Raw genomic sequence first — 14,989 nt, 5'->3', positions numbered from 1 at the left:
CAAAAACACCTCCTGGGTTGGTCTAAAAGTATCTGAAGGAAACCCCGAAGTCACTTCTCATTCAGACATTCCCCAAAATATCAAATCAAGCAGGATATGGGATAGACTCATGTGAGTTAACATTCCAGCTCTTGGATTTCACACAAAGTCAAGTTCAGCTCCTTTGCCAGCATGACTGGCTGCAAGCTCAAGGGTATATGGTTTTAAGAGCTCTGTTCAAGGCCAAAATATTTCAAATGTACCTTGTCCAAACTTGGATCTGCACATGAAAGGCAGGATTTTTTGTGTAGCCATTACCAGTATTAGGAGCTTTCAGTATTGGTAGATTAAAAAAGTTATCCCAGAGAGCTATAAGGGATATCACAGAATAATAATGTTGGAAATTATCTAAATGTATTCCAGTCTGCTTTGGAAAAAAACCCAAACAGACTCATAGGGACTACCTGAGTGTTGAGAATGCCACTCTGTAGCTCTAATTACTTTGTAGCTCTAACTACTTCATCCAATATTTTTTTTTTCAACAAGTGCCATTAAAACTCTGGTGGCAAACATTTGATGGCAAACCCAGAATTATTTTGTATAAGGATCAGGGAGAGAGCATACAGCAGGGCATGGTACACTTTGCCTCTAACACAATATAAATTACACTCCTTCAAAAACTCACTCAATGGCAATTTCAGCCTAGATCTGATGCTGCTTGAACCACAGGAAGAGATAACAGGCTCCGTACATGGCCCATCAGTCCCATTAACAGTGAGAGGAAGCAGCAGAGAAAAGTGGCAATGACAGCAAATCCCCAGGAATGAGGCAAGGACCAGCAGAGCAGGAGGAGGGATGCATGGCACCAGCTTGTTCAAGTCCTTACCCCTCATAGCTGATAAATGCCTGCCTTTGAATCACCTTTTGGTCACTCATCTAAATAATGCTTCCCACAGAGCAGAAGGCTTCAGTGAAACAAGAACTAATTTCTGACATGGAAGACTTTCTTCATCTCAGCAGCACAACAAATGAATTAAAGATAAAAATTGAGCCAGGGCTTTACTTTGGGGCAGGTCAAAAGCACAAAGCACAGAGATTTTCCTTTCCCCAAAACTTACAGGGTGTCTGCTGTGAGATGTCCATGAAAGCAGTGGATTTCTGGCCACTGTGTTTTACTCATGGTGCATGGACTGGAACCATACTGGAAGTGTGTCCATAGCCTTTGGGGACTTTTGGATGAATGACCATGAAAAAATATTTTCTCTCATTTCCAGATAACTGTGCACTGCAGGGATTTATCCTCTAAACAAGAAATTTATCCTCTGAATAAGCTTCTCTGTCACATTAAAAATAGTGAGACCTCTTAAAACAAAGAGGAATTCAGCTTTGAGTAGTGTTTTTAAGCATTCAGCATCAGGAAAGGGGATAATTTATGCATCAAATAAGGAGCTGTCACTTTGTTCTGTGATGGTGAACAGTGTGAAATTCATCACTGATGCTGCCTCCCAGCAGAAACTGTAGGGAACATGGATGTGAGTAGAGTGCCCTGGGTAGATGGAGTCTGCAACTTACATCCTCATCCAGTTTCCTCTCAGGCCATGAGACTCCAGCATGTCCCTTGGAAATTTCCAAGCAAGAATTTCCATAGATGAGAACGAGGCAGAGGATACAGGTGTGGAGCTGTCTGCTCACCTGGATTGTTTATAGGCTCTGTGTTTGCTGCTGCTACCCACATGCCTTCCTGACAGGTGAGAAACAGTCTGAACTCCTCCCATGCTGGATCTTTCATCAGTGTCTAAGAAGGAAAGTTATCCAATGTCTTGATTCATAAGGAATGTGTTCTGAGTTTCAGCAGAGGGCCATTATTCAGCTCTGAGAAAGCAAATAGTAACAGTCTGTCCTAAACCCTAGCATACATACCAAATGTATCTGTTTCTCTACCATGCATCATTAAAAGTCCTCCGGCTCTTTCTAGGGCACACCTTATTTCCAGCTCACATGACAAACAGCCTTTGGACAGCATGCCACGACACTGGCTGTCCTCTGTGCATTGACAGTGGCCAGACAACCCCTTCCCACTACCTGCTAATTTCTAGTGATGCCAGGTCCAGCTGAGCCAAATGGACATCAGCTGCTCAGAGCAGTACTTCTGGAAACAGTGGGGGTTGAGATTTTTAGCAAAGACTGTCCTTTCCTTCTACCTCTACAGCTGTCCTGTGACCTAAAGGACAAAAAAAAAAGCTTAATTATTTTTTCATTAATTGTTTTATAATTCACTGGATTCTCTGATCCTGTTCCAGTGCCTTTGCACAGACAGTGCTGTCTGTGCAGCAAAGGTAAGACCAGGAACAGCAAGAGGAAGGAAAGGTTTGAATGCCTGACTCAGTATCATCATGAATCCTTCACTTGGGAAATCAAACCTGAATGTTCCCACCTGTTTCTGAGATTTTAGCAACCCTTTTCGCTCTAATTGTTTCACTGATGACTGTAATTAAATGAAAGTATGACAATTGTCCCCAACACTTATTTGCCTGGAAGCTGTCTGCTTGTGCTTTAGGCCCAAAGAAAGGCTGTTGTGCCCACCAGTTCCTTCAGTATTTAATTTTTTTCTAGATATGGCTCTTGATCTAATAAGAAAATCTATTATCTCTGTCTGCCAATTTTTATCTCAAGTATTTATGGTGATTATGTTACATGGGGCTATAGAGTTACTTATCTGTCAATATATGCTCACTAATTTATATGTTCATAATTTTTTTTTCATTTACCTGCAAGGCTGATTTTTCCTTTTTCTTTTAAGATCTATTTAGCAATAGATCTTCTTTTATGACAATGTTTCCAAGCCAGGTTTGGTGCAGAAGCAGAGATCCCTCCTCCTCACTTTCCCTCTAAATTGTGGAAGTGAAAACACAGAACAGCTGCAGAACCACATTAATACAGCTGGTCCCACATTCCACACACCACTTGGTGGTTCCTACCTTCAGAGAGCTGACCTGAAGTCCAGAAATGGAGAGAAACCCATCCCAGATCAGATCCTGCACTTGTGAGCAGGACAGACACAGCTGGCAGCCACAGTGGTCTCCTCACAGAGAGTTATCTTCATTAAGGACACTTCAAACTTAAATTCTGGGCTAAACAATTAAAGAAAAATCAGGCTGGAAGCACAATTTGGGTTAAAGGCAAAGGCAAGATAAGAATTCTATGAGAATCTGGTAGGGACAAACACAAAGCCCTTAGGATAATAATGGAGGATCTCCTATCAGATCTACCAGGAAATCACCTATTTGACATTATGCAAATCTTATAGAGTAAAATCCTGAAATATTAGGCTTATCAAGGTGTAGTCAAAAGGCCTTTCCTTTCTTTTTTTTCCTTTTACTGTTCTGTCACACAAGAAACTCATGAGATCATAGGCCCTATACAGGCTTGAGCAGAGCCTCTAGCTGGAGTTTTACAGATTAGAAAATGTGTAAGGGAGGGGATATCAGCCTTTAAGGGTGCCTGAGTTGTGCTCATGCAGGGAAGCAGCTTCTGGCTGCTGGGAGCTTTATCTTCCATGCAGCTCCTTCATGCTCCTGGGGAGCTGGTCACCCTTTTCCCACTTGTCCTATTTCACATTCTGATGGCCAGTTTGGTTATTTTGGGAATGTTTCAGCACCCTTTCAGGCTCTTCCAGCTGGGATAAATAGAGAGAGACTTTAAGGGAAAAAAACAGCTCAACAAAAACACTGTCCTCTTTATTTCTGTAAACACAAAAGCTCCCCAAACCTTTGATTTGGATTTGCTTTTAGAGGATGCTTGCATGTCTGCAAGGCGCTGCTGGAACAGCAGAGCAGAGCAGAACGGACCCACATGCTGGGCAATTACCCAGCTGCTAATTCCCACAGCCAGAGCAGCCTCTGATCTGGAATGTGCTGGAAGGACTGGAGCTGCCAGCCGCTGTGGGCACACGGGGGAGGTTTGTTCCTCTAACTTCAGAGGAGCCATTTCATCTGGGCACCGCCAGCCAGTGGGGCAGCCCTGTCAAATGCAAACCAGCAATGAGCAATGCCTATGAAAGAGAGATACCATGAGAACTCTTGGGAACAATGAAAGGCTCGGGCAGGTTGCTCTGATTGTGCAACCTACCCGGGGCCTGTCAGCTCTGATAACAATGGCAGCCATCAATTCCTGCAAAAATGGCAATAGCATGAATTGAAAATTGTGAAGAACCATTTAGGGTCGAAATGAGATTTTCTTCAGAATGCGTTTGTCGGCGTGTTCCCATTCACTTGAAAAGCTCTGGACAGATCAGAACCAACGTGAAGTAGCCAGGGCTGGGAGGGGTTTTTTTGTTATTATTCCTCCTCCTCCTTACAAAGCAGTTTTAAATGCCAAGAGTTTTCACAAAACAACAGTGGTTTCAGAGCTGCCAAAGGGCAATTTGAAAGTGAAAGATATTCTCTTCAAATTACCTTGGAAAATGATACATGTTATGAAAGGGGTTTGCTTTTTGGAGTGTTAAAGAGATACCAAAAGTCCAATTTTATCGTCAGATTATGGAGGCAGGCAGTAGGGGACTGTGTAAAATTGCCAAATATCCTCTTTAGATTCCACAGATGTCTATTTGCCTTTCACTGACACCTACAATGAAGTATCAGAAAGAACTGAAAGGCACAAAAGAGATGTGGTTGTTTGGAAAATCTGTTTTGTTAGAATATTAACAAAAAGAGTCAGAGCTTACACAATTGTTACCTATTAATAGTGAGAAAGAAAGAACTGCTTGAGACAATGCTGGTCAAAATCCCTGGAGAGACAGGAGCTACAAGAAATTTTTGTATTGGTTAAAGGAGGGTTGAGCCTGAAGAGGAAAATAAGTCTGTGACCCTCTTTATCAGCTTTAGATAACAGTATTTAGAATGCAGGTTTTTAATAGGGTTTTCTCCCCACACCCTTTGGTGCATGGAAAGGGGATTTTTTCTTTTTCATTTTTTCTGAACAGCATGACATCTATTATTCCCCAAGGGAAAGAGCAAATCAAGTCAGCCTCCAAAATGTATGTTTTCTAACTTGTAGAATGGGTGGATGGAAAATAACAGCACAGGCCTTTGAAAAAGGAAAATTGAGTCTGAAATCTGAATAGGATGAACATAATCGCTGTGTTCAGTGCAGAGGAGAAGGCAAACCTCAGGATTGAATTTTGCCCCAAGATGAGCAGGGAAATGTAAACCTGAGGATGGGTTCAGTCCTGCTACACAATAGACTCCATTTGCTTATAAGTCCCAGTTCTATTTTCCCTCTTTCTTGTTCTTGAATTGGTTTTTATCCTTTAGAAAAAGATGGATCAGTAAAAAAAGCTACTTTTTGAAGAGCCTAGCACACTTAGTTCCCAGATAGTAGATATTCCTTTCTCTGAAATCACAGAAGAATTCTTTTCTCCTCTGGTCCAGGCTGACCAGTGACAGCTCTGTCCCTGTGGGCAGAGATGATGCTCATCGATCCAAGCCCAAACATGACAGTAATGGATGATGCCCTCTGACAGCTTCTAGGAGACAAATTCTAACTCAGCTAAGAGCAGTCAAATCCAGCTCCCACTGGGGTCAGGTGGTCCACACTGTCGTTTAAGTCCCTCAGCAAGCACCTAGCAGTCAGATGAAGAGGTAAGACTGGTCAGAAGTGGGAAACCTTTTCCATCTCTGTTTCTTGAAAGCAGAAAGTGACAAGCTGCTTCCTCTTCCCAGAGAGTCCCTTTTCAGGTGGAACCAAATCTGGTGGACCCTTCCCAGAGGACTGCCCCCTGGTTCTCCCAGTTGGAACCTTTTGCCTAAATTACAAGCCCCACTGGGAGCATTTTAAAGCTGGAGTCTGTAACCATACAGAATTTAAGATGCACAAATATTTGCTTTGCATAACAGGCAAGGAGCCACAGCCGGGGTTAGTGCTCACTATGAGCCCAGTGGAAGCAGGGGTTGAAATCATACTTACCTCTGAATTTCTCCTCCATCTGTGATCCTTAAAGGAACATCTGAAATACAGGAGCAGAGCTGGATTTGTGATTTCTTTGAGCTCCAAGACTTGCCTTTGAGGGAGAAAGGTTGCAGCATGAGCTGCAACAGTGAAACACCCTGTGTTCATACAAATCCAGGGTATTGCAAAGAACCATCAGGAAGAGAAACAAGCTTCCAACACCAACTCACTGCATTACTTCTAACTTATAGAATTTTGAATTCTACAAATTCAAAATCTTTCACTGGAGAATTTCTTCATGAATCAGAAAGGCCAAAAGAAAAATAAAAAGGAAGGAAATTGTTTCACATTTCCCATTGTTGCTTGCTTTGCTATTGAGGCTTCAAAGCAGGCTTCCAAGCAGATGGCAGATCTGTGTTTTCTGAGGCTGAAATGTACATGGGTGCACACACACTCTCACAAAATATCAATCTCTATCTGTCAGCTCCAATGAGCTCTTTCTGCCTGTGTTTTTCAGAGAAGGCTGAAAACCATGTCCCTCAGCCCATGCTGCAGTGAACTATGATGCAGCTGAGACAACAGAGTCAGATTAAGGGAGATTGAAAGCTTTTGGGGAGAATTTGCTACCTTAGAAAGATTTGTGAAGTTTACAAAGCCAAACACACCAAAATCAGGAGCTATTACCTTTTAGAAAACAAGTCCTACTTTGTAAACATCTGTGTATGTGTGCATACACATGGACATCCTCCCACCACCAGAAACTCTGATTGTACCTGCTCTTTGAAAGCCAAGATTTGTTGCTTCATAACAGCTCCATGAAGTTTCTAAGGAGAAACACAGCTTGCTTTGGGAATATGGCATTCATGATTCACATTGGTGGCCAAATTATTGCAGCTTTAGGGGCTGGGGGCATAGGGGGGCCATTTCCTTGGGTGGAATATTGAAAGCAAGGCAGTTGATGGCAAGCATGGTTTACCAGGAGCCTCACCCAGAGAGGGCCTGAGGGCTGGTGTGTCACAGACATCTTTTATGGCAAATCCTTTCCTCAGGATTTTTCCTCCTGAGAAGCCGAGAGGCCTCAGGAAAAAAATGTAAACAATGGTTATCTGCTGCTGTGGAATGCAACAGGTGCATCTGTGATTGGTCTCATGGGGTTGTTTGTAATTAATGGCCAATCACAGTCAGCTGGCTGGGACAGAGCCCGAGCCACAAGCCTTTGTTATCATTCCTTCTTATTCTATTCTTAGCCAGCCTTCTGATGAAATCCTTTCTTCTATTCTTTTAGTATAGTTTTAATTTAAGATATATCACAAAATAATAAATCAAGTCTTCTGAAATATGGAGTCAAATCCTCATCTCTTCCCTCAACCTGAGACCCCTGTGAACACCACCACACTGCTGTTCCTCTGGCTGCTTCTCAGCCTCCCTGACTACATGCTGCTCCCCACTGGCAGCTGCAACTGCAGCAATTTTTTTCCCTTCCTATTTTATTCTCAGACTCTGCTTTTTCAGTCTTACCATGTACAGGCAACTGATGCTTTGCTTTACAGTGAATAACATGTTTTGCAGGTAGAAAAGACAGCCTGGGGGAAAGAGCAGCTGCTTTTTCCAACCAGAGTCTTTGGGGAGCATTTGTTTGGAGCTGATTAAATCCTTGGGTACCTCCATCATAGGAAAGCCCAAAGAGACCAAACTGGAGAGCTGGATCTTGGTGACACCCACGAGTGAGTGGCCCTGGGCAGGAGCCAGGGTTCCCTGCTCGTGCCTCTCTGGTGGTGCTTGCACACAGCAGTTCCAGTCCAAGACAAGCCTGGGTGTCCTGTGCCATGCTTTGGTTGTCCCCTTCGGGTCATGGAGTGATGCAAATTCTGCTTTCTTCCTCTGCCAGGGGATTTCTAATAATTTTCATCAATATAATAAACCATCTTTCAGTGATTCATTCCTGCTGGAACCAAAAGGTTTAACCCTTCCTCCTATCCTTGCTTCCCCATCTGTCATCTGTGGTGGTACAGTGATGAAGCATGCATTAGAGCCTGGGAGATGCTCACAATCTAGCAGGATGCAGGAGAAGGCTGGCACATCTCCTTTTGGCCAGCTGGAAAAGGAATGCCTTAAAAACAGCTTGGGGCTCAACATGCGCTTCCAGAACAGCAAGAGCATGTGCTACACTATTCACCCATCTTTGATATTCCACTTCTATCATCATCACAAAGAAGTAATCGATTAAAAATTAATATCCCAGCTCTGAGATAGCAGTATTATTTCCTAATAAGTTTCTTGCCAGCCACTGCAAAGCAATAAATCTGACATGGCATGGTCATAAGAGGAAACATACAATCCTTCACCCTCTTTTTAAATATCTACTCAAAATTCATCCCCATGACTGCAGAAGTTTCCAGGTATAGGAAACCTTGTCCGTCCTTCTTAGGCAATGTAAGGAGCAGCAGTTAACAACAGTTAATTGTAATATTTGTCTTGAAACCTTTTGCAGTATTTGGCAACATCATCATCATCATTAGAGACCTCTCTTTCCCCTGGGGTGTTTAAGCATCATCATCTACTCACTGTCCAACAATTATTATTGTGTCAACTCCTGGCAGTCTTAGAAGATAAAAAAGAGTGAGAAAGGTCTCAAATCCTGAGTTACTAGTAGTAGGACCTCCATTCAACCACTTTCTTTAGAATTTCTTGTCCAAAACATTCATAACCCATAACATAGAATTTTAACCCATTATTTATTCTCTCTAAGGTCTTATTCTTCCCGCAACAAAAATATGCTGAGAGCTGATACATTGCTGCCCCAAATCCTCATGCTAAGAGCTAGAGCAGGGGTATCATCTCTTATTACCCCAATGCCTCCCCAAATCTAACTTCTGCAGTGCTCTGGCTGTCATGTGTCCCACAGCCTCAATACTCAGCATTCTCAGGCCATTTGCTAAGTACAAGCAGACTCTGTTCAAAGCAGGGCATTTCTAGGCAGAGGGGGGATTTAACAATCAAAGGAGGAAACAGCAGCAGTCAAAAGAAAAAAATATTGACTTGTCCATTGTGAGCTGAAAAGTCTAATAATAACCCATAAAGTTCCTCTTCTTTCCTCTACTCCCCAGCCTAAAATATGTCTGCTTTTCAGATTAACTCATTGCTACTCAGGCTCCCTGCCTTCATTCCTTTAATGTTTAACACAATATATTAAAGCAGAAAACAATGCCCTCAGGTCCATTTCAGGAAGCACTATGAAGTAAAGTATATCATAATCTGCTTATCTTTTCTCCAAGGGAATCTTTGCTCTCCTTCCCTCATAAACCTTCCTAGTAAACTGGTACTGCTGATTATCTCCTGCTCTCCGTTGGACTGGCTCTGCCATTTGTTTCTATTTAATGTGGGAGTTTTTTTGCTTTGACCTTTTTGCTCTGAGGTTCAGCCCCCAAAGTCCCAATAGCAAATAAGAAAACACCAGAGCACTTGGGGTTTGGACTGGGCACGCTGTGTGAAGTCTCTGAAGACAAGTACTTGAGACCTTCACTCACCTCCAGCTTCTGGACAGAGAATGAGATGAGGAATCACTCATGGGGACAGACCTGTCCCTTGCACAATGTGTGCATACACCTGGTGAAATTGTCACAGATATCTTTTATGAAAAATCCTTTCCTTGGGATTTTTCCTCCTGAGAAGCTGAGAGGCCTCAGGAAAAAAATGTAAACAATGGTTATCTGCTCCTGTGGAATGCAACAGGTGCATCTGTGATTGGCCCATGTTGGTAGTTTCTAATTAACGGCCAATCACAGCCCAGCTGGCTCAGACAGAGACCCAAGACACAAGCCTTTGCTATCGTTCTTTCTTTTTCTATTCTTAGCTAACCTTCTGATGAAATCCTTTCTTCTATTCTTTTAGTATAGTTTTAATGTAATATATATCACAAAATAATAAATCAAGCCTTCTGAAATATGGAGTCAGATCCCCATCTCTTCCCTCCTCCTCAGACCCCTGTGAACACACGGTGACAGTGAAATCCTTCATCCAGCAGCTCAGCGTCCCCCAGGTGCTCCTGGCAGGGTCTGACAGCCCCAGGAGAAACTGGATTCCATTTCACACTGGGAAGGGGCAAAGCTGAGAGCAAAGATGACCAAGGGCAGAGGGGGGACCCAGCCTCCCAGGTGGCAGCCAGGCTGCAGCACAGAGCCCAGAGCCCCTGTCTCTGAGCCCTCTGCCTAAACCACAGGGCTATTAAGCTAATAGGCATTAGTGTATGATTTTTCCCACAGGAGCATTTATTTCCTTGTGTGGTTAACTGCTTTGTCTTGTATTTCTCACTGTCATTGCTGTGTTGGCATTCTGCAAACCTCCTTATTTGCTGTTCTTTGCCCTTCTCTCGTGGGTTTCTGTCTGCACTGGGATTGAGGTAGACTGAGGTGTCTTTCATCTCACCTGCTAAAGTAATGATGTTTGCCATGAGAGAGAGGGTTTGATCAGGGAGAAGGAGGGGGAGGATTTAGAAGGAGAAAAACAGTATAAAGAACATGAAGGAAAAGTAACTCAGGCTGAGAGAAGAGATTGAAAATGTTGGTTGATTTGACATGTGATGCTTTGGAGAAATTCTTGGCCATATCTCCTAAGCAGGAGCCTTTGTGCTCCCTTTCTGGCAGCAGCAGGAGAGACACAGCAGCAGAGACCTGTGCTGCAGACAGTCAACAGAATATCTCATCCTCCAAAAAAGCAACTGCTGTCCTTGTTCTGAGGGATAAAATGCCCTGCCTGGATTTTGTGGGGTTTGCAAATCCTGGAAAACTGCATTTGGCTCCATTTTATGTATTGCTACTTCTCTTTAGTTTTTGTGCTTTGCCTTTTCCTAGTTCCAGCCAAGCAGTCTCTGTAGCCTCAGTAAAACACCCCTGCTGTTTATGCTTAGGGGAAGAGAATGCAGGAACAGACAGCAAGTCTCCTTTCTGATGGAGTTGTTTCCCTTTAGGCAACTCAGGATTTGATTCCACACAGCCATGGAGACACAGAAACCAGATCTGGGGATGAGTGGACATGTGTCCATCCCTGTGACCTGCCCTGCCCAAGCACTGCTGGCACTGCTGTATCAGCACAACCAGCTCACAAATGGCTCAGTTACTTCTTGCCTGTACAAGGAGCAGATCCAAAGCACAGCACAGGGAAAGGAGCTGGTGAGGGAAGCCTCCAGCTGGATGAGGAGAAGAAATAATGATTCAAACTCTAGGTAGCTGCCCTGGGCAGTACTAAAGCTCAGGGGAAGCCCTGATGCTGCCTAGAACAAGTGGAGATGCTTTGCTTCCCAAATCACCAAAGCTTCAAGGGTATTTCAGGCCTTAAACCTGCCACTTCACCAGGATGGGATGTTACCCCTGAGGCTGGGAGGTATTAATGAATAACAGAGAAGAAGCTTGGACATACACACATGTACTCACCTGTATGCTGTGGCACCCAGCAGGATGCCTGTGACAGGACACCTCCCTGCCAGGGCTCCTGGAATTCTCCCCTGCAAAGCTGACAGAGAGACACTGTGAACAGCAGTGGGTGGATTTATCATTCATATATAGACACACAAATGGATTTCTAAATCTCTTTACGCATCACGAGGGCTGCCTTGTTTCTGTCTGGGAGCCCCTGGACACATTTACATGTTCTTGAGCACATGGGCCACAGGTTTCACATAAAAAGCACAGAGCATCCACACAGCAGATATGTTGTCAGGGAAGAGGTAACAGCACAGCTTAGGTATGTTATATCAGACTACACTGGAAATCCACGAAAAACAGGGAAAATTCTTAACATCAAACTGAATGAAATGCCTAGGAGAAAATGTAATGTCCCATTGCCTTTATATTTATTTATACTGCTGTGTCTAATTAGGTAGGTGCATAGGTTTTATGGGATAAAGAGATTTGACAGATAAAAAATTGCACAGGAATATAAATGAAACATATTGAGTAGGCAGATTTTACATCATAGATCAGCTGCTTGGAGCTCCTCAAACCCATGAAATTGTGTCAATCACCCCCAGGAGACAGGTCAGTGCTGAGAGCACAAATGAAACAGCAAGCAGCACACACGAGGCTGTGTCTGTTCCAGATCCGTGTGCCACTGCTCCCTCTCAGCCAGATGATGTCGGGATGAAGAGCTGTCACTCAAAGGTGACACTTTTCTTTGGGACTAGACAGTGCTAACAATCAATGCAGTGGCATTTTTTAGCGCTCCTTTCCAATACTTCCTACAGAGGTTACACGCTTTTCCTTTCTGCCACGTACAGCAGAAATGTGTGTTTGGCACATGAGGTCACTTGAAATGCAAAAAATAGAGAAAATAGAAATAACCTTCTCTTTCTACATGGCAGTGATTTAATACTGCCAGATGTGAGCCCAAACTCATGCTTGCCATAAAGCCACTTGAATTCTAGCACAGTGTGACTGGAGAAAGAGAGATGTTACCAAACAGGGACTTTTCCAGAGTGCCCTTAATTAAACCCAGCATGGCAGGACACAGACTTCTGCAGTTTGCATCTGTGGACTATTTTGTATGAAACCCCCGATGCTCCTTCTGGGGATACAACTCCCCGTGTGTCAGCAAGAAAATGGAATAAGCACAGGGAGCAGTGCAAACCGCAGGGCAACACTGCCACCCTGAGCTGCTCCTGCGGAGCTGCACGACAGCAAGGCTGCAAGGAGTTCAGCTGCCCAAGGCAACAGGATCTTTGTGAAAGCCATGAAGAAATGTCTCAAACTGCTTTTGGCTTCAGCCAGACAAGCCACCAAAGTGGAATGGATGTATCTCATTCCTAAACCCAAGTAATGTGTTAACCAGGCATGGCACCCATGGCTGTGCTGTCCTGATAAAATCCTGTCAGGTGTCACTGTGACACCAATCCATCAGTCCAGATTCCCTGTGACAGAGCCATTGCTGGGCCTCCCAGTCTTCTTCACTGGGAGAAATGCTGCAGTTAAAAAAAACACACAGCATGGAGCGTTTGAAGAACAGAGACTTTGCTTGGCATCGTGATATAAAGTCCCACACCTGGACATTTATCTGCAAGCTGTGGCAGTGTTTCTACCCTGACTGTAGGATCTCCTGTCTCTCCCCACAGTGAAATCCCTCTTCTGCCAGGGCCACCCTTCAAGCATCCTTCCTTGCTCACAACCTGCCTCCTGCAGCCTTCCAATGGCTGAGGGGCTGTGCTGCTCCCAGGGCACCTGGCCACCTCTCCACAGGGACTCTGCTGCTTTCTCACAGGAGCTGAGCCACCTTGAAGGAAGAATGTGCCCTTTACACAAGCACGTCAGTAACACAGCAGCCCCCTGAAGTGTTGGTGGAGATCCCCTGTCTGCAACGCTCTGTGCAGTGCTCAGCAGGCTGACTCTTTAACATCAGGCTGAATTTAGGAGAAAAAGGTGTGCTGTTCTTTATAATGCACAGGTCAGTGCTATAAATCTGGCTTTTATAAGTGCCTGGTGTGATCAGTGCTTTCACAACCTTTCAGTGTGGCTATAACCAATCCTGTGGCTTTCACTCACCACAGGGTGCTGCAAATGAAGTACTTTGGTCCAGCAGCCCAGGCACTTTTACATCACTAAAATTTGCTTTGTCACAGAGTCCATTAAGGGGAAATGGTGCTGTGCTGCAAAGCAAGTCTTCTGTACCCCTGTAAAATCATATCAATCTACCAGTCTCACTGCTGGGAGTGACTGCAAACAGGCTGAGGGAGTTCTGCAGAGAGCCAGCACTATTAAGTGCTATTGACTGGACTTTCAAAAAACACAGGGAGTTGCTGGTTCTTTTAAAGTCCATGTTAATAACTATAACACACACACACCCCAGCTCCTCATCAGAGAAGCTGGCCTTGTCTTCTATTTGCACCACACTCCTGGGTGTGATCCATCCTCAGACTTTTATCCTCTGAAGAGTGGGTGATACAACTTGTTCCTGATGGTAAGAAAGCAGAAAAGAAATAACTCTGGCAGCTGTAGGGCTTTACCCTAATTACAAAACTCTTTTCCCCAGCTGAGATGGAGCCTGTTATCTTTCTCCCATCCCATCCCATGGACCAGTGACACCTGCAAGGCAATTTCCAGCCACAGCAGGAGACAGGATGCAAGAAACATGCTTCTTGCTGGGGCTCCACAGCCTCCATCCCACTCCAGGTTTTTTCCCCCTAAACCCAGAGCCGGGCTGCAACACTGCAGGGCTGAGGTCTTTGTGAGCTATTTCTGCTGAGACAGCAATGCTTTTCCTCTGCAGAAACAGCTCCATGGTGGCAGGATCATAGCAAAAGCCCCAAATGCCACAGCAGCAAGTCCTACAAGAGCTGTAAAGAATTGGTTTGCAAGCAAGGACTCACCTCTGTCAAAGCCGCTCCTGAGGCAGCCAGGACCCTGGCTGTAGTGGGAAAGCAAGATCTGAATGTCATAAGGAAGAATGGAGTCTGAAAGAAGCCATAAGAGGAGGGCATTAATTGTTCTCATATCCAACAGCTGGTAGCCCTTTGCCATGTAGTCTTGAATTTGAAGAAGCAAAGTCATACAGTGCTGTCCCTAGTAACACTGAAAGACACTTTTCCCCTTCTGCAGTGGCTCTTATTAGAGAGACATCTTCCTTCCAGCTGTCCCAAAAGGAAAATCAACCCCTAAGAGACATATCATGCTAGCCTACCATGATACTGCATCTGTGACAGGTTTCCTGCTGAGAAAACATGAATAATATTACTTCTGGGGATGAGAAGTCCATCTCATTGCATAGGAAGCTCAATATGTTAGTGATTTCTGACAGAAACTGGACACAGTGGCCATCCAAACCTGTTCAGGGACTAAACAGGACATGGGGTGAGAGACCTATAAACCAGCCTCAGCTGCTGTGCTCTAAGAGCCTGGAACTCCATGACCTCCTGTGGTTATGCAGAAGTCTGGAGCAGGGCAAGGACCAAAGCCAGCCCCCCTGAAGCCCATTGCAGCTGAGCTGCCTCTCCTGACTCACCTACCCTTATTCAGTGATGATCTTCAGTGTTCCAGAGGCAATCCTTTGTCAATGGCAAGGACACCAAATTTACATTTAT

The sequence above is a fragment of the Ammospiza caudacuta genome, chromosome 8, assembly GCF_027887145.1.
Source record: "Ammospiza caudacuta isolate bAmmCau1 chromosome 8, bAmmCau1.pri, whole genome shotgun sequence".
Taxonomy (NCBI): Eukaryota; Metazoa; Chordata; class Aves; order Passeriformes; family Passerellidae; genus Ammospiza; species Ammospiza caudacuta.
This window is presented reverse-complemented; position numbering follows the sequence as displayed.